The sequence below is a fragment of the Amblyomma americanum genome, chromosome 5 (genome assembly GCF_052857255.1).
Source record: "Amblyomma americanum isolate KBUSLIRL-KWMA chromosome 5, ASM5285725v1, whole genome shotgun sequence".
Lineage (NCBI taxonomy): Eukaryota > Metazoa > Arthropoda > Arachnida > Ixodida > Ixodidae > Amblyomma > Amblyomma americanum.
This window is the reverse complement of record NC_135501.1, coordinates 73,159,695-73,182,591: the sequence shown is the minus strand read 5'-3', so window position 1 is coordinate 73,182,591 and position 22,897 is coordinate 73,159,695.

Here is a 22,897-nt window from a genome sequence, read left to right as displayed (position 1 = left end):
GGATGCGGATGTCAGTTCGATTGCGACTGTGAGTAGCGGCAGGATGTCACTGCGTTGAGGTTGTCGCAGCGCCGCAGCGAAACGACCAGTGGCACTACTGCACTTTTCCGAGAAATGAAACGAGACCACTGCGACAGAAGAAAAATTCAGCCACAAGGTTTGGTAGCGCATCGGATTACACCTTAACGGCTGCTTTATTTACCTTATGCTAACATCGCAGAACGCCGACGGGACACGAGAAGAGGCTTTGACAAATAGGAACAGTAGTTCAGAGACTCTTTTATGCGTCGTAAAGGCCGGAGTTCTACATCAAGAAGAAAATATTTTACGCCACACGCATGACTTTTCAGTGAAAGAAGGCGGGAGCTACAGCCGCCGATCGCCCGTGGTAAATAAAAGACTGCTATAGCTTATTCGCATAACACTGCGTTTTAAGTTTATCTTAACGGTTAAAGGCAACGGAGAGGAAAATTTGTCGCATGCACTCACTCGCTGCGCTATGCGCGCTCTGTGCCGTGCAGAACCAAGACGCCGTGACTAATTGGCAAGTAGTACTTGCCGTTTGCAACATCGCTGAACTCAAGCTGCTACTGTGATCGGACGGTTGCGCAGGCGGTAATTTACGTTTTAAAGCGGTAGCGACCGTCCCTGGCTTTCTCGCCGCCGTTACCATCGTCGCTGCTGGCCTAACCTGTGGATGCTAGCGAACCACCGGTTACGGTTGCGCCGGTCAACCTGGGTCGTATAAGCCTACGAGTGGCTCTGTTTGGAACAGCCGCCTGCCAGATGAAGAGTGCATCACGTGAATAAATGGCTAAACAGCTACCGCTGAATCTCGCGTTACATATTACTAACCGTCCTGAGAGTTTTTTTTTATTTCTTTCCTGCGGGCACTGCACGAACTGGGAGATACTGCAGTTAGGTCATGATTTTTTTGCAGAAATTGAAGAAAAGGGTTGAGGTAAAAAAACTTTCTTGCTGTGTTTCTCCTCATATAGGTCGTGGGAAACTTACCAGAGGAAGCTTTCCTAGGTTCGCCACGGTGCGAAGCGCGAGCATGCCCACACTGACTCCTGAAAAATAACTTGCAAGCTAACTCGCGAGCTCAATACAGAGCCACACCACCGCGGCTATCGAGAAGCGTTAGGGACACCGAAAAACTATCTCTGGGATGTCAAACACGTCGGTGCAGTACCGCATCGCTGGCGACTCACCATCCGCGCCCATGAGAGGCTTCACCCTGGCATACATTGCACACCTCATGATGCAGGATGCTTCAGCAGCTAATAAAAGGTTCTACAATAGGAAATGCAAGTTCTCCCTTTGTAAACGCAATTATTTTGCATTGGTTTACAGTACACCATTCAACTTACGTAGACGAGATAACTCCATGATAGTGGCGCCCTCCGGATTAAATGACGAAAACAACTTCTGCAACAAACCAGTGCACGTTAGGCCGAGGAACTACCGAATCGTCCAAAGAAATAAAAATTGGCGGTGGTTTCGATCTGGTTAAACCTAGTAGGTAGCCACAGATTCCCTCAGAGATGCCGAACTCGACGCATTGTCCTCGACCGTCGTGGATTCGCTATCGGAAGTTAAGCGGTCCCGACTAGCCGCGTAGACATTACGACGCTTCTCGGGACGTTCAGCACGCTCCTCTTCGGTCTCTTTTGCTTGCTGCTTCCTCATTGTTTCATTCCGAACGCGAAGCCTGGCTTCCTTCGGTTTAGTCGACTGCTCGCTCTCTATATCCTTAGCAGCCGATGTCGGCTCAGCTAGACCGTATACATAGAGTTTCTTTCTATTAACTAGAGGGAAAGCTGGCGGCGCTGCACCTCAGCTACCATGGGCACTCAAATCATCATGGGGCGATCAGCTACTTGGTGTGGGACAGTCGGTTTTTCAGGAACATAGAGTGGCGTTACTGAGATGTCCCATTCAGTCCACGGCGCGCCCTATGCGAAGACGACTTTGGCACAAACGTAGTGCTCAAAAGTCATAGTAGCGAAAACGCAACCGCATACGAGGCCAAAAAAAAGGTTTCTCTTTTGCAAAGTCCTATAACCTCCGAAAATTATTAAGTGATAACATTTTTTTTCAAAACATATTTCTTTTTAAAAGTGCTCCTGTTAAGCACGAAATATTGGCTTTTGTGGTCTGCAATATTGGCCAATATGAGAGCAAGCCGTTGCTTGTTATAGGAAAACTTTAGATTTTCACGCTTTTCTGGCCGTTTGTTGCAATTTATAGACAGGATATTGAATATTAGGATAATCTTGATTTTCGAAGGACGTTTGTTTTTTCATTATTTTTTGGCCAAAAGTTGTGGTTCTGCAGTCGGTAGCTCTCCGCCACATGATGCTTAGAGCACCCATGGTGGCTGAAGTGGACTTAAAAGCTCCATGGAAACTCCGCTCCCATAGGCGGGGCGCCTGCTTTCCCTGTAGTTAAAAGTAAGAAACTCTATGCCTGTATATATGCAACTCCTCTCCTACTACGGCGCTAGCGTACAGCTGCTGCTACTCGGCTCACCGAACGCGAGGCGTGCGGCTCTGCTATGACGTCATGCGCATGCGCACAACTGGTGAGGCGAGCGGCGCGGCGCCGAGCGGCTGCGTCTCGCGGTTGCTAGGCAACGGCTCAATGTCGAGTGCGACCATTCGCAGTGTGACCACGGCGAAAAGTGCGGTCACGCGAAAAAGCGAAGCGGCTGGCGTATTGTAGCTCTTTCTAAGAAAACAGACCAAATTTAGCGCCCGTCCAATTTGTTAAAGGCAACATAAGACGAAGCGAAAGCCCCTTACCCAGGTTATAGAAAAGCGCCATTTTTGTAAACAAAGGTGGTTTGTAAAAAAGCGCCGCCGTGTCTCCTTGACGCCACGGCCTGACGCTTCTCTATAGCCAGTTCACGTGGGGAAGAACACAGTAACACCGACGAGTTCACTTCGAAGCGAGAGGCTCCGCTTCATAGCGCGTCGCTGTTTGCTACGCTTGAGTATCTGCTGCGTGTTGTATGTGTTCGACGTCACCGTGCGGTTTCTTCAACCCTTTTGGCTGCATCCGAATCACCAAATCCCCTTTCGGCCTTTCGCCCAATCATGTTTGGCCGCTTCGGCAGATTATGACGCTTTTTATTGTGACACAAACTCGGAATACGGACCCTGGTAGGAGGCCAGATTGCGACCGGGGTTCGGACCAATGACATACGCACCTTCAATTGCATGCTTTCTGAGACTACGTGTTCCGTTAAGGAGCGGTTGAGGTGGCCACCGAGATGGGAGAGCTACTACGACCTTTATATAGGCATATGAGAGGGGAACAAAAATAAACAACCAACACATATAGCATTCAATGCGAAACGAAAGTAATATCCCGTGGTTTATGCTGAATCACATAATCTCCTTTGTCTAAAAAAAAATATTTGGAAGTAGCTCTTGCCCGTCGTCTTTCTTACGTCCCTGTGCAGATCGCATCACCAACTAGCCCCGCAACGTTTATTAGGTGTTACTAACGTACGGATAAAGAAAAGCAACATGAAAGAGTTAGAATAGGAAAAGTTGTCGGGTTAGTTGGTGGTGATTCATTCTTTTGTTTAAAGCGCTTAAAAAGCACGGACAGAAGACGTAGAAGAGGACATCAAATGCGCTGAACTTAACTTTATTCAGGAACACCGAAACACTGCATATATACCCAAAACACAGGCGCCGACAAGCGGCGAAAATTTTATGCGCTAGTGACAGCAAAAATGATACGGCAAGTAGTCGTAAAATGACAAGAGCTGAAAACAGTAGAATAGAAAAGGGGAGGATAAAACCAGAATAAGATGAGAATAAAAACTTTACCTAGTCATTTAAAAAAGAAAAACATCCGACACATAAAATAGTGGTGCGGTTTGACTAAAGGAATTTGCAAGAAGGGGTCTGATAACTTTGAACAAAAACATACATACCAACAAAGATCAAACGTGGTGAAAAATGGGAAAGGCGTAGTGGGAAGAAAAAACACGCAATGAAAACACGTTAGTGATTGGGCACGCAAACGAAAATTTAATAAAAATGATTAAGCCAACAATTAACGCAGCTAAACACAGAAGACGAAGTGCGCTAGATAACTAAAAGGTTAAAAAAACGGGGATGAGCAAGTAAGGTGAAGTCAACTAAAAACACGGCTTAAGGTATAAGATGAGATGCAGTAAAACCAAGAGAGAAAGAAAAAATATCAATAAATAAAATTCAACAAAACGTAAGTCTAAAAGCAAGAAAAAGATAATAAAATCAATAAAAGGAAGATTGGCGAAAAAAGCAAAGATTTTAGCTGCTTTGTAAAACCAAGATTAAGTCAAACATATTCAGAAAGATTCATTGTCGGAAAAAGAGTTAGATTTTAATTCTGGATCTGTTTGACTTAATCTTGGTTTTACAAAAGGGTTACATTCTCTGCCTTTTTCGCCACTCTTCCTTTTATCGATGTTATTATTTTCTTTTTCTTGCTTTTAAACATACTTTTGTTGAATTTCTTTTTTTGATATTTTATGCTTCTCTCTTGGTTTTACTGTACCTCATGCTATACCTTTAGCCGTGTTTTTTGCTGGCTTCAGCTTTCTTGCTCACTCCTGTTTTTTATCTTTTTAGTTATCTAGCGCACTTCATCTTTGTTTAGCTGCGTTAATTGATGGCTTCAACAGTTTTATTAAAATTTACTTTGCGTGCCCGACCAGTAATGTGTTTTCATTGCGTGTTTTTTTTTCTTTCCACTACGCCTTTTCCATTTTTCATCACATTTAATCTTTGTTGGTAGGTATGTTTTGGTTCAAAGTTATCGGACCCCTTCTTGCAAATTCCTTTAGCCAAACCGCACCACTATTTCACGTGTCGGAGGTTTTTCTTTCTTAAATGTCTTGGTAAAGTTTTTTTGTCTCATCTTGTTCTGGTTTTATACTGCCCTGTTCTATTCTTTTGTTTTTAGCCCTTGTCATTTTACCACTACTTGTGTTATTACCGTTGCCACGAGCCCATGAAATTTTCGCCGCTTGTCGGCGCCTGTGTTTTTGGGTATATATGCAGTGTTTCGGTGTTCCTGAATAAAGTTGAAGCTCAGCGCCTGTGACGTGGTCTTGTATGTCTTCTGCCCTTGTTTTTTAAGCGCTGTCAACAAAAGAATGAAAGAGTTAATCCATACTACCTGCAAACAAACTTTACTTATGAAAAACATTTTAGAGGCCTTGTTAGTAAAGCTTATTCGGATGTGAAGAAGTTCAACAATGTGTTTTACAAAAGATCACAAGACAGAAGAGAGAGAGAGAGACTCTTTAATGAAAAAACAGAGAATTTAGCCGGCATTTCAATATCGCTGGCATGCTACTCTGCGTAGGGAGGGGAATTTGGGAGATAAAGACTGAAGGAGAGCAGCGTGAAGAGGTGGAAGGGAAAAAAAAAAAGACAGAACCTGCCGGTTCGTTATATCTGTTCCTGTGACCATCCGCAAAATGGAGCCCAAATTTCCTTCTCAATCAAAATTTACATCACTAACACTGTTGGCGTTACCTGCCTTTCAGCAATTTAGAATCTTTTTCATGTGTGTCAAAAAACTTAGCATATAAGTAGTTACACATGTGCAAGTATACAACTATCAGCGGATATCCGGTGCCATTCAGCTTGCTGCACTGATAGATAGATAAAGAGGAGGAGGGAAAGACAGGGATGTTAACCAGGAAGGGGTTGCGGTTGGCTACCCTGCACTGGGGAAGAGGGATTAGGGGGCTAAAAGGAGGAAGAGAGAAGGGGAAAAAGGCATAACACGCACACACATGGACGACGCTGTCTCAATTTGTCACTCAATCCAGTCGCTCTCAAGTAGGCAAAGAGTGCCTTGTATGCCTTGAGGGCAGTCGACTGCTGTGGCCACGGACCGATGATCTTTTGCTCTGTTAATGGGCGAGGATCGAGGCGGTCCAGGGCACAACACAGTGTATGTCTTGCGCTCGCAAATGCAGGGCACTCACAGAGAAGATGAGCGATGGTCTCCTCACAACCGCAGCTTTCACAGGCAGGACTGTCGGCCATCCCCATCCGGAAAGCATAGTGGTTGGTAAAAGACACGCCGATCCATAAACGGCATGACAATGTTGCGTCGCGACTTGCTAAGTTACGTGGAAGACGAAGGCGCATTCCATGGTCCAGTGCCTTGAGGCGGAGGTTGCAAAACTCTCCCGTGTTCCACGCTAGAAGTGTGAGCTCCAGCGCCAAAGGGCGAAGCCCACACGCTGCGTCAGGTCTTGATATTGGGATCCTCACTGGAAGTCCATCGTTGTGAGCCGAACGCGCAGCCGCATCGGCCTGGTGATTACCGTTAATACCAAAGTTTTCTGGCAGCCATTGAAAAATGATTTCATGACCTTTGGAAACGGTGCCGTGGCACAGTAGACGGATCTCAGCAACAAAATACCCGCCGCGGTGGCTCAGTGGTTAGGGCGCTCGACTACTGATCCGGAGTTCCCGGGTTCGAACGCGACCGCGACGGCTGCGTTTTTATGGGGGAAACACGGTAAGGCGCCTGTGTGCTGTGCGATGTCAGTGCACGTTAAAGATCCCAAGTGGTGTCAAAATTATTCCGGAGTCCTCCACTACGGCACCTCTCTCTTCCTTTCTTCTTTCACTCCATCCTTTATCCCTTCCGTTACGGTGCGGTTCAGGTGTCCAACGATATATGAGACAGATACTGCGCAATTTCCTTTCCCCAAAAAACCAATTGTTATTATAATAACTTTTGTAATCAAGTACGTCCAATTCATAAAATAATTATAATATTGACTTAGCTACGGTCAACACCACGAATAAAATAAAACTTAGGAACATTCCCTGATGATCTTTGGTTTCGGTAACTGTTGGCTTCCTAGATATGGAGCTTATTTCAAGAAAGTTGTGTTGCCATAAAGCATCCATGAGTAACAGGCGCTTAAGAATCAAAGCACTGCATCCTGCCGCCACTAGGGACGGTAATACTGCACGTGTGATAGATGTTGAAATTTGCTAATGTGTATTTTATATCAACACATTTCTGAGAAGTATATTGGAAAAAAAACCTCGTATGCCATTGTCCCCAGCCCACATTCATGACACAAGCGTGTTCCGGCTCCCATCTGCAGTTTCTCGCTCTCCTGAACATCGATTGTCCATACCTTTCCCCGTGGGTGCGTTGGCGAGAAAGGTTATTCTTCTTAAAGCGGGGTAAACTGAAGAAATACACAATTTTTCCCAGTCATGCTTTCGCGACTGCAGCTGTTCAGGGCCCACGTCACTGGCCACAAGATCCGCCTGTTTTGTGTGCATCGCTATGACCATTCAATAGCTTACAAAAGTCTTCATTCAACCTGTCGTGCGAGTTCAAACGTTCCTTGTCGAATTTACCGACGCGATTTGTTCAGCGTGTAAAGCCGTTCTATTCAGCCCGCAAAGTATACTTGCGCAGAGTGGTGCAGAAGAAACACAGAATAAGAACATTTGGCGTTAGACATCCTATGCTACGACATGTTTTCTTTCTGCGTGTTCTTTGCCCTCTTATATCACCTTGAGTACCGATGGTAAAGCATGGGGTGCTTGTTGGCTGCATGTGAGGCTGGTTTAACGGTTTGTTTTAAATTCTGTGCTTCCATCTGTGGAATTTCGGTTGGGGCAACTCCCGAAGAAAGACATTTCATGTGGAAGAAAGCAGCTGCGCCCACCGTTATTGGTTGGTTGGTTGGCCTCAAACAATGCTGCCCAATACCCACTGCGGGGGAGTGGCCAAGACACATGCTGTTACATTGCTTTATAGAGGAGGGTTTTGACAAGAAAAGGAAAAGGAATAGTGTGTAGGCTGATAGAATGGAAGACGCAAGTACAGGGGTCGTATTAACTTGGCGATCGAAGACGGGTCAATGGCCTAATTTGCTTAATAGTATACAATGCCTGTAATGTTTCCATTTAATGCTGACTGAGAGCGAGAAAAATAAATTATAATGGGAGTCGCTGCGTTTTTTTAAAGGAAATTTTGGATAGCAGAGCGCACCCTCCTGTCCCTTCGTCCAAGCAAAGAAGCGCCAATGGGAAGATAAACCGCAGAGGACACAGGCAAACCCAGTTTATGAAACGGAGTTTTCAAAAGACGCTTCCTAAAATGAGAGAAGCTGCGGCAGAACAGCAGGAAATGATTTATTGCCTCATGTTCGGCAGAAAAAGGCCACAATGGGGAAGCCGCCAGGCCATATATGTGAAGGTAGAGATTTAGAAGGGGAGCCCGGCAACGCAGACGTGTTGAAGAGACCGCTAGCCTGCGCGAGCGCCAGTATTTGGTACTCCAAGAATGCAGAACATGCTGGTATTCGGGAGATGATGTAAGAGCTGATGCATTAAATTACTGAAATATTGTTTAGCTGCGAAACCTCACCGCAGCTGCATATGCACAGGTAGGCAGGACAGCAATAATTTGGCCGCAGAGAGGCCCTTGCTAAGAAATCTGCAACCTGATTTATTTAAAAGTCCATGTGCCCCAGTACCCAAAGCAACCTTACCTATTTTAGATTTCGCGGGATCTGGAACTTAAAGAGGCGTAATGCCCGAGACTCAGTGGGTAAGGACAACGAAGAGCAAATCAACAGAGTCCGTCATAACCACGACCGGGGAAACGATGGCTTCTAATTTTCGAAAGGATAAGCTGACTGCTAATAATTGAGCCAGATAAATTTGAGTGAAGTCAGGTAGACGGAGTGAAAAAGACCAACCCAGTGAAAGTTAAAAAATTCCGACACCTACCTTTTCGCGATCCTACGAGGCATCGGTAGCAATAACAATATGAGAGGGAAAGGACCTTAGGTGGTCCTGTAACAAGTCCTGAAGAAGAGGAAACGACTGCAGCTTTGCATTCAATGGGAAAATGTCATTGAAATCAATCTGGACAGAAGATGAGTTGTTGTACATTTTGCGGATATCTGTGAAATGAATGTTTAAGGTATCAAGGAGGGACTGCACGAAAAATATCTGCGGAGCATGCAAACGAGACCAGGCGGCACTAAAAAAGACTGAAGGTTGACTAGGAAATATTATACTAGAGGCGGGAGCAGATGAGTGTCACAACTTTAAAAATGTTTTAAATGTTAAAAGGCGAAACCTAGCTGATAAAGATTGGATTCGTGCCTCAAGGTGCTCAACAGCAGTGGCGACATATTTTGGAAGCCCCAGAAAGAGGTGTAACGCCTCATGCTTCAAGAGCACAATATTGCGAAGTTTGTAGGCAGGAGCTCCTGAGAATAAAACACAGCCGAATTCCAAAATTGGGTGGACGTACATTTTATAAATCATCAAAAGTGTATGCCGTCTCATGTCAGACCGAGCACTACAAAGCCTACGCAGGATGCCAGTGTCGCGAACTCCTTTTGAAGAAACTTGCTCACTGTGTGGCCGCCAGGATAGAGAAGTGTCGTATATTACTCTGAGATGCTTCGCCGTCTGTACTTGAGGAGTTATTTATATAGACCAGGCAGATCTTCACAGGAACAGAAACTGCAAATACTAACAATGCGCATTTGTTCACATTAAGGGACAGATGAATTCTTCCTAACCAGCTGTCAAGAGCATTAAGCGAAATCTGCAAAGTTTGAGAAAGAGTGTGAATATCACCAGCTGATGCAAAAAATTCAATATCGTCGGCGTACACATAAGTTTTCACACCTTGAACGTATGAAATTGAGCTTAGAAAAATGTTAAAGGGGCTCCAAAACACATTTTCAGTGCATAGTTTTGCCTGTTGGTTGCATTGAACAAGTTATATTGATGCTGTTAGCATCTGTCGTAGCGCGTACACTGCGGTTTTTATTATTTTAATTAGCTCGCAAAACCAAATTCGTAGCGCTGACGGTGTCACCACACAGTGGCGGTTTTTAGCAGTGGATATGACATCAGTTAGTGGGAGCTTGATGATTGGACAAAAATAAATATACTGCAAATTGTGTTAATAACTAGAGATACGATTCGTCAAGTTTTTGTGCTTTATCTTACACTAATAAATTAAACTTGTTTGCCCTAGATAAAAGCACTGTAAACAAGTAAAACAAAAATACACCACCAGAGGCTCTGGCTACTGTGCATCGACGGACTTTGCGCCTCTCTGTAAATATCCTACAACCTAGCACTCAACACTTATGGCTACTCTCAATGTATCCGAGAGCGGCTTGGCGGAACCGATCCGATCAAGCCAGGATCCAATCATAGAAGGATGCGTTCGTTTCACATTTAGCAGGCAATGCGCATCGTCAGCTTGTGAAGGATCACCACGCGGCGTCGCCAGATGGCGCCAAGTTCCCGTCAACAGCGCGCGCCATTTGCTCGCCGTGACCAACCAGCGCGCTAGGAGCGACGGGCGATGGTTGGCGGTAAGCAGTAGCGGTACACGCTACGCAAAATGTGTCTGATATCTTGCTCAGGCTGTCACACCGTCGCAGTATCTCGCGCTCGAGTTCGGATTCATATGCAAGGGAACGTCACTGATCAGCGTTTCCTTCTGCGCCCTCAACGTGACGATGAAGCATCGCTGGGTCAGCTGGGCGTTCACATGGTTGTTGTAACCATGCAAACGGCGCTGCCAGCCTTGGCATGAACGTGTTAATGAGAACAGGCAGCCATGGAGTGTAAACTTCCGCCACGTGCTCACATAGGCTGTTTTGATTGGTCGCACTAAGTGTCGTCATTGGAAGAGCGAAATGGGTATGGGATGCTGCGCGAAAATAGAGTTGAGGACAGCATTTTGTTTGCTTGTATTTTGAAATTTCGTCATTGCATAACTCTATTTTCTATGCATTGATTCACGTAATTCTTTTTGAGTCAGCATCTGTGTGACATAAATAAACCATATGAAGAGTAACCTGCATCCGTTCAAGCGGTGTCTCGCAGCCCGTTTAAAAAAAAAAAACACGTGAGAGAACTGATCCTTGCGGTACATCTCTTGTCTGTTGAAATCTCCTAGCGGAAACATCATTTAGGCAGCAATAAAGTTCTCTATTTTCCAAAAAAAACAGAAATCCAGGAGGCAAAATAGGTTTGGAAGTTTAGTTCCTGTAATGTTCCTGCTCTTAGAATTTTTCGCTGGGCTTTCTACTCGGAGCTTTTCTTCATGCAGTCGGTGTAGCTGTCCTTGGCTGTGGAGCGTTTTTACATGCAAGTTTACTGCAGGAAACTTTGACGACCAAAATCACCAACTGAAGCTTGCGCAGCGTTTTCCGTCTCTCTCCACGAGTGGATGGCAGCGATGGCGTAGAGATAGAGCATCCGCCTCGCGTGCAAGAGGACCGGAGTTCGAATCCTGGTGCCGCGAAATTCTCCACCGGGTTTCAAAAAAAAAATCCGCGTGTCGATGGAATTGCATAACCAGGCCTGGAGTGCGGCCTGATCTCGGTGACCAGAACCGACAACGCATTCTCTCACCAGAGCGGGATTTGGCCGCCCTGGTGTAGTAGTTGGCTACAACCTTCTATGAACAAACATATTAACCCTCGGCCCTCAGTCCCCAGCGGCTGCAGAGCAACTGACCACGGTGGCGGTCAGACCTGTGACGCAGCGGAGGGTGCTAAGAATCTCTGGCTCCGTACAGGCCGCCATTAGAATGTGAACCTGCCAACGTTTAACGCCAGAAGTTTATCTAGTGAGGCTAGCCTAGCAGTGCTGTTCGAGGAACTAGCGGGAATTAAATGGGATGTGATAGGGCTTAGCGATGTTAGGTGGACAGGTGAGGCGTATACAGTACTAAAGGACGGACACATACTGTGCTATCGCGAATTAGAGGATATACGAAAAATAGGTGTGGGATTTCTCATTAACAAGGATATAGCTGGCAACGTAGAGGAGCTCTATAGTATTAACGAGAGGGTATCAGCTATAGTAACTAGGCTGAATAGGAGGTACAAGCTGAAAGTGGTGCAGGCGTACACGCCCACATGCAGCCATGGTGACCAGACCGTTGAAATTTTCCATGAGGACGTAGAATCGGCAATGATTAATGTAAAATCACAGTACACTAACCTACCGCCTGGTCGTCAGCCTGCTTCTTGCCCACCTTCGCATTGAAGTCGCACATCAGTACACTGTACTGATGTGCGACTTCAATGCGAAGGTGGGCAAGAAGCAGGCTGACGACCAGGCGGTAGGTTACTACGGGATAGGTTCTAGAAATAGCAGGGGAGAGTTATTAGTATAATTCGCAGATAGATGTAATTTTTGGATCATGAATACCATCATTCCGCAAACGAGAAAACTGGAAGTGGACTTGAAAGAGCCCCAATGGTGAGGCTAAAAATGAAATCGACTTGATACTATGAGCGAAACCTGGCATCGTTCAGTATGTGGCCGTCCTCGGAAAGGTTCTTTGTAGCGATCACATAATGGTAAGCTCTCGAATTAGCTTAGACTTGAAGAGGGAACGGAAGAAGCTAGTGAAGATGAAGACCATTGACGAGTTAGCCATAAGAGGGAAAGAACAGGAGTTTAGGATTGCGCTGCAAAACAGATATTCGGCTTTAACTGAGGAAGACGATCTTGATGTTCATATAATTAACGATAATCTGACATCATTAAATACGGAGTGCGCAGTAGAAGTAGGCGGTAGGACAGTTCGGCAGGATACCGGAATGCTATCTCACGTGACGAAAGATCAGATTAAGAAGCGCCAAAGCATGAGGGCATCTACCCTTTCGACAGAATAGAACTAACAGAGCCATCAAAGTTAATAAATAAGCGCAAGGTAGCCGACATAAGAAATTTTAATATGGAGAGAATCGAGCATGCTCTAAAGAACGGAGGAAGCCTAAAAGCAGTGAAGAGGAAACTAGGCAAAGGTAAAAACCAGATGTATGCATTAAGAGACAACAGGGCAATGTCATTAGCAATATGGATAAGATAGTTAACGTAGCGGAAGTGTTCTACACAGACCTGTACAGTAGCCAATGTAATCAGAGCGTTAATGAGAAAGACATCAGTGCACCGCAATGCGTAATCCCGCCAGTAACGTAAGATGAAGTAAAGAAAGCCTTAGAAGCAATGAAAAGGGAAAAAGCAGCTGGGGAGGATAAGGTAACAGCAGATCTGTTGAAAGATGGAGGGGACATCGTGCTAGAAAAACTAGCCACCTTGTATACACAATGCCTTAGGACCTCGACAGTACCAGAAACTTGGAAGAATGCAAAAAATATCAAAATTTAGAATAAATGAATAAAAAGAATAAATGGAGAATACCTAAATAATCTACGATCCACTGATGACATTGCCTTGCTTAACCACTCAGGAGGTGAACTGCAAATCATGCTCAATGAGTTAGACAGGCGAGCAGAACGATGGGTCTAAAAATTAACATGCAGAAAACCAAGGTAATGTTCAACAGTCTAACAAAAGAACAACAGTTCTAATTGCAGCGAGGGCCTGGAAGTTGTGAAGAAATACATCTACTTAAGGCAGGTAGTGACAGCTGATCCAGATCATGAGAGGGAGGTAACTAGAAGGATAAGAATGGGGTGGAGCGCATATGGCAGGTTCTCGCAGATCATGAGTGGCAGTAGAACAGTCTCTCTCAAGAGAAAAGTGTACAACAGCTTTATCTTACCGGTACTCACCTACGGGGCAGAAACATGGAGGCTAACGAAAAAATTTCAGCTTAAGTTAAGGAAAACGCCGCGAGCCATGGAAAGAAAAATGATAGGTGCAACGTTAAGAGACCGGAAGCGTGCAGAGTGGGTGAGGGAACAAAAGTGGGTTAATGACAGCCTAGTCGAAATCAAGAGAAAAAAAAAGGGCTTGTGCAGGGCATGTAATGTGAAGGCAAGATAACCACAGGTCCTTAAGGGTAACGGAGTGGATTCCAAGAGAAAGTAAGCGTAGCAGGGGGCGGCAGAAGGTTAGGCTGGGTTAAGATTAAGAAGATTAAGAAGTTTGCAGGCAAAGAGTGGATGCAGATGGCAAAAGATAGGGTTAATTGGAGAGACATGGGAGATGCCTTTGCCCTGCAGTGGGTGTAGTAGGGCTGAAGATGATGATGCTGGATGTGATTAAAAGAGCCGAGTGCTCAACGCTGTTGTAGGCTTTACTGACATCCAAAGTGACAAGCGCAGCAAACTGTTTACTGTTGCGAGCTAATTTAATACGACTCTGTAGGTACGTATGAGCACACAAAATTGACAAGCCCGGCCTGAAACCGATTTGACACGGATTCAAGAGAAATATTTTGGAAATGAAAGACATGGCACGGTTGAGAAGGACCCTTTCCCACCAATTTCACTAAGTTCTATGTTAATGAAATAGGGCGTATGTTGTCTCAAGTAAAACCCTCCCCTTGCTTTTCAAGCAACGTAACTATTTTAGCAAGACGTCACTCATAGGATATCCAAGGACATTTAAAGGAATGGTTAACTAGAGCTAAAAGGTCTCCCGAAGATTCATTGAAAAAAATTTTGATCATCAATGAAGTGACCGCATCGGAGCCAGGGGCCGCTGGAGATAAGCGCAGAACAATTTGCGAGAGCTCTGGCGTAAAGACCTCGCTGAAATCACTTGAGGTGCACATAAATATAGCTGGAGATGGTAGAGCAGGTGCAAAGCGTAGCTTCAGGCCACACGCAATGTCTTCTAATTCCTTGGCGATATCAGCTTGGCACTGAACGACGGATTCGGTATTGACAGCTGGTGCAATTACTTTTTTGCTCCTCATGAAATTAAACAAAGCTCGTTTATTTCTTGATTGCGAAAGGAATATATATTGATTTGTAATATATCCATCTTTTGTGTCGGAGACAGTGCGCTTAAATTTTGCTACAACATACTTGTAATCCAACCAATTTTTGGGCATTGATTTATGAGAAGTTTCTACAAAGCTGCTTTCCGTCGCCTATATGCAAGCGTGCACTCAGCGTTCTGCTAAGTGTTGGCGGTTGCACCCTTAGTTATCCAGACCAAAAATTCGGATTTTGCCTTGCATGTTCCAGTACCGGACATAAATGTGTAGCCCTGCATTCGCGACTTGTCTCAGCGCATGGGTCTGAAGTTATTTTGAGAGCTGATTTTGGTGTCTTTCAAGCAACTTTAATTTATTAACATACGCTGATGTCGCTCAGAAAGAGTTAATTTACAGGCAAACTTGAAAGTAATCGGTAGCCGATCACTATATGTTGCAAACAAAGAGGCGCCCAAGATGAAACATAGACTCCTGGAGAGGAAAAAGGTAAATCTAAGGCAGGGCGGCATTGACTTCGAACAAACATAGGTAATCAGGAATTGTTGGATATCAAGTTGTTTTCAGAAACCCAATCAAATAGCCTAGAACCAAAGCTGCCCGTTTCAAACCCCCCGTCACATGGTGCGAATTGAAGTCACCAAGTAATAAAACCTGAGAACGGCTACTAGACTTGAGTAAGTCAAGGGCCCGAGTGTCATGCCCACCTGACGGGAAATATGCATTAGCTATCCTAAATGGCTTTGACTTTAGACAGTGAGGTCAGCCGCAAGGGATTCATGTTCATTGTCCGCATATTGAAAAAATATTGCACACCCTGTGACAAGACATTGTAGAGATTAACAATAACAACCCTACACCTCGTGATGTCCGGTAAAGCCGGAATGGACAGTAATTTTTTAGAAGATAATTGAAATTTGTAGTTAGCCATGTTTCCTGTAATGCAATTAAATGTGGTAGAAGCTTATTGCATTGGCAATTTAAATTTGTTGAAGCTGAAAATATAGAATGGCAATTCCACTGGAGTACACTTAAGAACCCTGTCTTGGCGGGAGTGCCGCAGCCACGACTGCCTTTTCTAGAATCCTGCTCTCTGGATTTTGACTAGCGCTGTTTCCCTTTGTCTTCGACTGAAGGCAAGATGAACCTGCAATATTCAAAAGAGACCTACTTCGTTTCTGGGCGCGGATATCTGACTGCAGATCCACACAGTTCATAAAGAATGCATCCATAATGCTGTTCGGAAAGAGACTTCACATGTTTTTGTTGCTCATATTGTTTTTGGTCCTGTGCAGCGCAGTTGACGACCAGAGAAGGAGGAGCAGCTTCCGAAGCCAAAGAAGGCACGAGCCGAATGGAGGGTACCTGCAGCAGATTGGTCACCTGGGTAGCTACGACCTGCGAGATGCAAGTGGATACAGTTTCTATGATGCGTTATAATGCATTTGCCACAGCTTTCTCAACTGCCGCTGTGAAAGCCTGGAAGCAACTGGCATCCATTATGAGTGGGCATTTGATGGCCACACTAGGGTAGCCTGAGGATCTTTCCTTGACATTGTTTGTCTATAAGCTAGAGCACCTGAAATTCATGTGCTCGTGAAGGACAGTCAGGCGAATCGGCAGGGTGAGCGCCACGACACAAATAACATTTCTCCTGCTGTTCAGGACATTCCTCTCTGACATGACCGTCACCACATGCACAGCAGCGTAAGGTCGATTTGCAGGCTTTGCCGCTGTGGCCAAATTCACAGAAGTTTTGGCACTGAAGGGGCCGAGAGTTAAATGCATCTACTCGAAATACCAATGATCATACCTTTATCTCAGCGGCAGAATATTCCTGCAAATGTGGCAATGACGGACTCTGTAGGAATTTTTACTCCGTTGACTATTCTGCAGCATTGATGTACAACAATTACTCCCGCAGACGAAAGGTTCTCAAGCGTTTCCATAAGGCTCAATCGAGAGTCGACCGACCCTCCGTCTAAGCCCTTGGAACACGCTAGATGAGGCGGAATGAATGCTTTCACCAGGTGGTTGGCGAAGGACGTACACTTCAGCAGGTCTTCTATACAGTCCTTATCCGGTGATCTGCACAAAATACCACACCTGCCGAGCTGCCGGACATCAGTAATGTGCATGAAGCGTTTCGTTGTGGATTGAAGAGCTGCCTGTACTTCCTCCGGATTGTTCTGTCGGATAGCGCCTCCATCGGGAGGCACTGAAGCCACTGGAATGCTGGAAACATCACTGCGGAAAAAGAGATCAATTGGGAGCTGGCCTTGAGGAAGAGATGCCGACGAAGGGGAAAATCCTTAGCAGGGAAAAGAAGTAGACATTAAGCCTTTGTCCCGCGCCCGTTGATGCTACTCGAAATTTTTCATTGTTTTCTCATGCAGTGCTCCTCAGCACTACTCTGAGTCCATATTTATAATCCAAAAAACTTATCTATTTCTTTCAAAGTAGCAGTGACCAGCCAGGACACCTTTCAGCAAAACTAACTATATCTTCTACTTCATCTTTTTACCTGATTTCTGTGCCTTGCGCACCGGTGCGAGAATTGCAAAAAGAAAAATCCCTCATACACACTTCCCCTACTGCCAGGCTTGGGACACTTGTTTTGTTCAGCACAGCGCACAAATGATCTAACAAAGAAAGAGTTGATCAGTCGTACATCCGAATAACCGAAGGGTACCTACCACACGTTAAGTACACCGCAACATGCTGGCATGGAGAAACGAATTGTTTGCTAACTACACTCATATTGTTTTCGTTGACAGCCAAAGTAGTACCCGCCTTAAAAAAGAATTGTCAAGCGTCCATCAAGGCTCTGTCCTTGTAGTCTTTTAATAAAGTATTCAAATGAAAGATTAAAAATGCGTCTACCATATAACGTTCGCGTGCTTGCTGATGACTGCACTATATATCGCACAGTTGTTAACACGCCTTACAAAACAGCTCTTCAAACGATCTTTCTAACGTTTTGTCACGATGAGTGTTGCAAATGTCTAATGCATAGACTAATAGCGACTAATGATAGCGTGGCTCATTTTACTGTAGTCTCGCTCTACTTCTCGCATTAGGCTAAGCGGTCGCTCGATTCCCTGTGGCAGTTTTGCAGTGTTATAGTTACGTACGTCTAACCTACAGCGGTTACCTTTTCTGGTAAAACTGCAATAATTTCATAAAGTAAACTACAAACTGTTCACTCAAATTTTTGAAATAGAACTTAAGTCTTGCACCACAGAACGAAATATTTTCGCCGATTAACTGCTTTTCAGATTAAGATCAAATATATCTGTATTTACCAACGAGTCTTTAAGAACAAGTCTAAGGTTTCAACATTCTTACTAGTTTTCTTAATACAAGCGGAAATGCATTGTGGGCTCTAAATGCGGCAACAGATATATTGCCGATGGCTTGAGTCTCTACCAGCGCCGACGGCCAGCGAGCAACACGTCAGCTCTGCTACTCAGCCGTCAATGCTCTAAAGGGCGCGTGTCTGTCACCTCTTCGCTTACCAAATCGAAAGTACATGTGATGACGCTACAGCATTGCCACATGAATCTGGCCTTTAAAGCAGTACAGACACTTATTTTTAGGCGCGTTTTTTCTTCTTTGTAATGATGCATCAGCCATTTGTACCCATAGATTGCCACATGGCAATCACTTACGACCGCTAAACAAATTATAATTGAAGCTCTTTTTAAGGTGTGCCGGTTACGGTATCAGCAGCCGCACGCTGGCACTGATGTCAACTGGGGGTTTCCCTAACGCTGGGCATGAAAAAACGGCGATACATTCTCTATTTTGTCGGTTGAATTCACTGCAACACTAAATCCAGGCTGCCTAAATGTCTGGAAAGGTAAGAAATGAGCAAGTGACAATTAAATTAGAATTTTTGTACGCTTAACGTTACCTAAACACAAATTTGACGTAAGAGAGTGGTTTAAATTGATACCGAACAACCTAACAGAGAAACTGGGTTAGCAATTATTGAGCAGTCGTATGCAAATAATGGAGAACCATGTGGAGTAATGTCTTACTCATCGTTGCAAAGGATACACGCCGCCAAAAATAAGCGCCTATATTGTTATAAACATTTATATTCATCGCCGGATGGGCAATGCTTGGCTGAATAAAAAAAAATGGAGAGCACTGCAGTCTGCTGGATAGGATAAATGTAAAAACATTGGCGTTTAAGCATCGGTATCTTTTTTAAAGTCATTGTTGTCACGTTACACCAATCAGGCGACCCTTGAATAACGTCCGCAACTTGTTTGCAAGTCATTGTTGTCACGTGACACTTTTACATACCCCTTGGATGGCATCAGCAACTTTTTTTGAAAGTCATCTTTTTCGAACATCAGTAGACATCATCAACACACTTTCACGTCGGACACACTACAATGCGTTCCCTTCCTGCCCCTCTGGCACGCTAGAACAAACGTCTCTTCGTGGCGTATGCGTTGCGTACGCGCGAGGCACTCGGGAGGACTGGGTTCGAACCGCAGTGCAGCGAATTTTTTTGTTCGAATGGTCGTTACCGCGCGTACGCGCACTGATGACAAACTCTGCCCCCACATTCCTCTGACAGGCCCGGTACACGCCATGCTACAGAAAAGAAATGCTTTCGCATTAGTAGTACACAGGTCGCTCAATCATTGTCCTTAGACAAAGACATAATCACGCTCATCGAGGCACAGTGCGCATGCATCTGGTGACCACTCCTGGCGTCCGCGGCACCCACGAACCTGTTTTCACCCAGACGAGAGCTGTCTTGACCGCCGGTCGCTAGAGGAAATTCAGCTAATTCACCTTGCTTCGACTGAATCTTTGATAAAGGGCGGGGAACGTAACACGACTGAGTAGCAAAGCCTGCACAATTCTCATGGTGTCATTTTCCTTGAGCCCCCCGCGTCTGTTGGAGATGCGGCGGATCAAGTGTGCCACCTGCGCAAATTGCTTCTGGAGCAGCTGTACACTGCAGGTCACCCGGTCGTTAGATTGTAGATACAGGCTCAGCACCCGCAGTGTGTCTACTGTAGAGATAGGAGTGACTTCGATGTGGATGTCGATATCGGGGTCGAATATTTGCGTCGTATAGCGCGCGCGGATAACGAGCAGTTATGACTTCTCAGGTATGCACTTAAGTCCGCTCTCTGTCGCATAGTTTTGCGTCACCTCTATGGCTTCTTGATGGCTACCGTGGATACGGAGGTTCAAGCCTGTCGTCACCCTTATCGTGATGACGGCGTGAAGGGCATGGTGCATGTCACGAATTTCAGAGAGCTGTGGGGCAAGACCAGCCATCGCAGCTTGAACAACGTGGGCGACAGTACCGCGGCCTGTGGGGTTCCCCGACCTGTGACGCGGATTGGTGCGGAGCGCACGTCTCCTATGCCCAGGGTAGCGGTTTGACCTTAGACGAGAGCCCTCACGTAGTCATAAGTGCCGCTGGCAACTCTGTGGCCTCGCTAGGGCCGCCAATATGACATCATGCGACAAGTTGTCAAAGGCCCCCTTCAGGTCTAAGACCAGCACAGCACGAGAGCCTGGGTCCTACCAGGATGGCCTATCACTTTCTCTTTCAGCTGAAAGTGCACGTGTTGGGTTGAGAGATGCGGCTGGAACCCGAATATTCCCTGAGACAAAAGGACTACCTAGTGGACCAACTGAGGCTTAGCATGAAGATAGTCTATTTTCTATTAAATTAAAGGTTTATATATACCTATCTCATCATCTTTCAGGAGACGCCAACGCCCTGCCCATGCCGCGTTTCGATGGCGGCAAAACGCAAAAGGAGCCTGTGGGCTGCGCCACATCAATGCACGTGAAAGATCTCCACGTGGTCGAAATTATTCCGAAACTCTCCACTACGCCATCTCTTTCTTTTTTTTCCGACCGCGGCGGCTGCGTTTTTATGGAGGAAAAACGCTAAGGCGCCCGTGTGCTGTGCGATGTCAGTGCACGTTAAAGATCCCCAGGTGGTCTAAATTATTCCGGAGCCCTCCACTACGGCACCTCCCTCTTCCTGTCTCCTTTCACTCCCTCCTTTACCTTTCCCTTACGGCGCGGTTCAGGTGTCCAACGATATATGAGACAGATACTGCGCCATTTCCTTTCCCCCCAAAACCAATTATTATTATTATTATTATTATCTCTTTCTTCTTTCGCTCCCTCCCTCTTCCTACACCTTCAATGCTGTTAAGGTGTGCATTGAGAAATAATAATATAAATAAATCTTTTTATTTTCAACTTCTTGTACTATTCAGAATTCGGCCTACTTTAGCAATTCATGCTTCAGGGCGGCACGAGCAGCAAGTGGCTCACATAGCACTATAGTAATATAGATACTCTGACGCGTAGAAAAAAATTGTCAACTCATTAAAAAATATTCAAAATACAAAAATGTCTCCCCGGTGAAAAACAAGTGCGAAAAACACATTTGAACAACAGAACCATGGAATGACACAGGGAATTTCAAGTAAATATTCAAAATCCTATTTGTTGCACTTCCCAAACGTTTCTTTTTTATTTACTTGGTGACATTGTCGGGAGAGTTTATTTTAAGCTTATCTTCGGTTAACTCATTAAATAAAGAGGGTACTTAGTACACATCGCATTTCTTTTCGTGAGTAATGTAAACACAAGCTACAATAAAATGGTCATATTTTTTCAGATCGAACTTACTTTTAGGTCTGAGTGTTCTGAAGCGAGACGTGTAATAATGCCTAAATTATGTCGTATTATCTCATAACTGATCTACATTCATAATACTTATCATTTCTAGGTCGTTTGTAGTAGCGGAAGTCTCAAATACACAGCAACGTATTGATTCCGCACATTTCATTGTTATTGTATTATTTTTTGCCTTGTGGCCTCAGAGCAAAACCGTATAGTGTAATCCCTGACCTCAATATTATTCTGGAATGGATCTTTAGTCTGTCAGTGGCAGGTTAACATTCGTGCATGATTTATTTTGATAGAGTTCTTCAGCTACAGAGCTTAACTTTTTACACTGTTTCAACATGCTTGTGCCAAGAAAGTTTGGTATCATAATAAATTTTAAAAATTTGACAGATGCGCCGTAATGAAGTGGAACACATGAGCAGTTTGTGCAGCTCTCCGTGTGAAGAAATACTGGTCCTGACAGATTGAACTTCTTATGCGGATTCTGAAAACACATCAGTTTTGTTTCAGAACTGTTAACAAACATAAAATTTTCTACGAACCATTTCATAATTTTGTATATCTCAAGCTGCATGTCTTTAAAGCAGCATGAAAACTTGGATGTGTCAAGACGAGTGCGGTGTCCTTGGCAGAAAAAGATGTATGAGCAGTTGACCATACCTGTGTCTTTAATATACAAGTTGAATAACAATGGTCCCAGAGATGATCCTAGGAGAACTCCATGCCTGGTCGACTGCAATGCGCTATATTTCCTATTTATCTTTACTAGTTTTCGGCGGTTCGTGAAATAGTTACTCAGCCAAGAATTAAATGGCCCTCATAATCCCATATTTTAAGGTTAATGAAAATTTGTCTCGGAATATAATTTCGAACGCTTTAGTGAGGTCCAAAAATAGGGTTGCTGCACTTTCATTCTGATAAATTAAGTTATATCAAGTCATAAAAATCCTCTTACAATGTAATGGTACTACATACTTTCTTGAATTCACAATGGTTCCTTGAGAATAAGGAGATATTTTCACAAAAACCTTCTCATCAAAGTATGAATAAATTGCTCCATAATGTGTGAATGCCCAGAAACAATTCCAATGGGCCTATAATAATTGACGTCACCTTTCTTTGCCCTTACAAATTTGTTTAATAACCGATATTTTTGGCTTCTTATTTATTTGCCTGTGTTATACGTTCTATTTATCATTGCTAGAAGTAGATGTTTCGAATGAATAAAATTCATAACAATATCTCGTCTCTTTATATCATCTATTCCGGGCGGTTTTCTAAAATCCATTGATCAAACTACACGCTATAGTTCGTCATCTCTCACAGGCAGCAGGTAAGTTGACTTACCGCATTTGGTGCCGCTATACCCGCCACTAGTCGATCTCGGCATTGTATTTATCAACTGCTCCCCACACTTTAAGAAGTGACTTAAATACAACAAAAAGAGGAGAGCGGTCGCATT